The sequence below is a fragment of the Bactrocera oleae genome, chromosome X (assembly GCF_042242935.1).
Source record: "Bactrocera oleae isolate idBacOlea1 chromosome X, idBacOlea1, whole genome shotgun sequence".
Classification (NCBI taxonomy): Eukaryota; Metazoa; Arthropoda; class Insecta; order Diptera; family Tephritidae; genus Bactrocera; species Bactrocera oleae.
The window spans coordinates 27,723,868-27,727,502 of record NC_091541.1 but is presented as its reverse complement, the minus strand read 5'-3'; the positions used below and the strand labels follow the sequence as shown (position 1 = coordinate 27,727,502).

General features: G+C 34.5%; 1 long non-coding RNA gene across 1 annotated transcript; it reads left to right on the top strand.

Annotated features, from left to right (window-relative positions):
- The first annotated feature begins 256 nt into the window (after positions 1 to 256).
- Positions 257 to 2,331, top strand: LOC138858100 (uncharacterized). Its single transcript, XR_011397337.1, has 3 exons — positions 257 to 746; positions 856 to 1,139; positions 1,225 to 2,331. It is a non-coding gene; the product is annotated as an uncharacterized lncRNA (long non-coding RNA).
- The last annotated feature ends 1,304 nt before the right edge of the window (positions 2,332 to 3,635 follow it).

The window sequence follows — 3,635 nt, the reverse complement described above, 5'->3', positions numbered from 1 at the left end:
GTCTTCTAATAATATCGGTTAAACTAGAGCAAGCACCGAGTATAATGAGTGGCATGTAAGTTTTCAAGGGGTTTTCAGCGAAAACTGTGTTTTCGTTTGACAGATTTTGTATGGATGAAAACACAAGTTTTCGCGTGAAAACCTCTTTTGTCTATGAAAACACGAATTTTGTGTCGGTGCGAACATAGTATTAAATGATCAATAAATTTTATTGTTAATATATTTATTTATAAAATCGCAATGCTAAAGATGGGTAATTCAAATTTACTAAATAATAAAGCACAAAAATAAATAAAAACACTGTCTTTCTCACTCGTTGTTCTAGTGCGATTATAATTAGCAAGGGTTTAATCAATTTTGTGTGTTTTATCAGATGTTTGACCCTTATGTTAGTAACCAACTTTACCGACGTTTTTTAGCAACGATCTGAGTATTTAAAATTTTGTTTATTTTATTAAAATTAATAGTCAGTAACAATTTAAAGAAAACCAAAATAACAACGTAGAAACGTGAACGTCATCTAAAACCTATTTGGGACACCGCAGGTAGTCGGAGCCGAGCAGATGCCGTTCGAGAGAGAAAGAAAAACTCAAGGTTATTTCTTTGTTTTCTATTGCGCACTAGATTCGAGAATTTTTAGTAAAATATAGTAATAGATTTTTGGTGGGATCAGACGTGTTTCATTTTGTGTTCTCTTGACAGTGAAATAGAGCTATGTAAGAATTATCGAGAGCTGACTATGCTCGGTAAGTAAACGTTACATATATTTAACATTTGTAAATATTTTAATTACAATTTTGTGTAATATAATTATAATTATTTACGACGTATATCACATAATATTTAATTTATTAGGTTATGTGCAACCGAAAGGAATGGGTACTTGAGGAAACTACTTGGAGAACACGACAGTGATTCGAGTAGGGTTTCTGATAGCGATGACGAAGACTGATTGGAATATTAGATTCCAGAAGATAGAGCTAGACATTAAAACCAACAAGGTAATTCAGTACGTGACGAACCAGAAGATTCTGAAGATACAGAAGAAATCGCTGAAGAGAATTCAGCAGTAGAAAAAGAAGTTGAGAGTAGCGAGAGTGAGGATGATGACAATGAAGTAGAAACAGCTGAGCCTGAAGGTAGTAAAATATTTGTTCTTAGCAATGATTAAAATAATAATTATTTTTCTTAAATAATTAATTAATGTTGTTATTATTATTTTAGGAAAAGCCATCCATCTTGGGGTTTTATTGCCAAAGATAAAACAGTGTGGAACAAAACTCTACCAACTCAGCATCAGACCGCAGCTCATAATTTTGTACGCCAGCGGAGTGGAACTCATCGGAGCACGGAAACGTTGTCAATTTACGAGGACTTTCAAAAAAATGTGTATCAACGAAATGGTTGATATAATCAGTGCTAACCATCCAAACTCACAGCATCAATGGAAGCCCGTTACGATACCCGAAATTTATTCGTTCTTCGGTACCTTGATTTGTGCTGGAGCAAATAATTCGAATACAGATATCCGCTGTATCGCGCGACGATGGGATTGACGAAATTATATATATATTTCATAATATTCTGCGTTTTTTGCGATTCGACGATGGTAATACTCGAAGTGAACGTAAAAAAGAAAACAAGGCAGCTCCAATTTGTGATGTGTGGACAATATTGAATTCAAATTTAGCTCAGATGTACAAACCAACAGCTAACTTGACGATTGATGAACAGCTTGATCCATACCGTACTGGATTTACTCAATATATTCCGTACTCAATATATACAAGTATGGTATTAAGATCTGGTGGATTTGTGATGAAGAAAACGCTTATCCTTTGCAAGGGATTATGTGCACTGGTAAAACAGATAATACTGCAGAAAAAAATTAGGGTGAAAGAGTAGTGAAAGAATTGGCGGCTCCGTACCGAGGTAGTGGTAGAAACATCTGCATGGATAATTTCTTTACTACTGTACCAGTTGCTATACATTTATTGTCGTGGAATATTACCATTCTTGGCACGCTAAAAAAGAATAAACCTTACATCCCTAGCGTTATGAGAGCGAATAAAACACGGGAGCAGTATACGACAGTTTTTGGATTTCACGAAAAGGTTACCATGTGTTCCTACGTTCCTAAAAAAATAAAGCTGTCATTCTGATATATACAATGCATTCAGATATATCAGTTGGTGATGACGCTAAACGAAAACCAGAAATAATAAATTTTTATAATAAATATAAAGCTGGAGTTGACACAATGGACCAAATGGTGCGGAGATACACTAGTCAACGACGATCTTCGAGATGGCCACTGGCAATGTTCTTCAACATGCTATATATTTCTTCACTTGCGGCATATATAATTTATTATTAAAATAATAAAATGATTGTCAAAAAAACGACAGAACGTCGTCAATTTATGCGTAAACTAATAAAGAACTAGCATTGCCGATGATTGAACATTGCACGGCGAATCCACAAGTAATGCGCCACTTCTCAACAAAGATTGGCATTGAAAGTGTATTAGGCCATATACTGACAGAAACAGTCGTGATAAATCCGGAAGGAAAAAAGTAACAGGATCTTGTCATGTCTGCAATGCTTTGCCAATAAGAAGACGGTGAAAGACACGTAAGGCCTGTGATAATTGTCACCAACCTGTGTGTGACGAGCACTCAGTTAATCGTGTACAATGTGTTCAATGTCATTAATTATAAAAAAAGTGTAATATTTCTTTATTTTTTTAATAAAATTTAGTTGCATTCATTAATTGAAATTTTAAACCATTTTTTTCCTATGCTTTCCACCGGTTGCTAATAGGGCGATGGATAGAGTTTAAGCTTATTTGAAAAAAAAAATAAAATGAACTCACAAATAGCTTTCTTTTAAGTTAAAAACGACGAGCCTAAAATGAAATCTTGAATTTTTTTTAAGTTATTCACACATATACACCGCGGTGGGTACCCGGGTACCCAGTTACTAACATAAGGGTTAATCAAACTAGTCGTACAGTTACTATATTTCCGCTGCTTCGCACATTTATCACACTAAACATTAGATCCATTGTTTACTCTTTTAAAATAAATCTACACGGCGCTAGGTGCCATTTTAATAAATATATTTAAAAAAAAGTATATTTCGATGTAAATATATAAATAATAAGTACTAAATTAGTAAATATATATATATTTGTATGCCTTTCTATCACACGGTGTGTTATGATATTATAATGGTATGAAGAACTCGAAACTAGTTACCCAGAATCGATTCTTTTTCGATCTCGGAAAGTAAAGGTCGGTTCCGAAAAATCGAACACGATACAGGATTCATGGAGCGCGGCACTACGTAGTCACAAAAACTTTTAAAATTATGTTAAGTTTTTCAGTTCCAGTTTTAACCGAAAAGTGAATTTTTTCAACATTTCTATTAATTTTTTTTTTTCAAACAAAAATAACCAAAAATAATTCCTTTTTTTTTCGCTGCTGAAAGGAGTTCGGTGCAAAAGAACTATGAACACCCCGGTGTTGGACCGACCAGGGCAATGTTTTTGACGCGCGGCCGAAGGCCGCCTGTGTGAAAGAAGTTTGACGCGATTGAATTATGAGTACCCCAGATCGCGGCGCAAAAGAAAT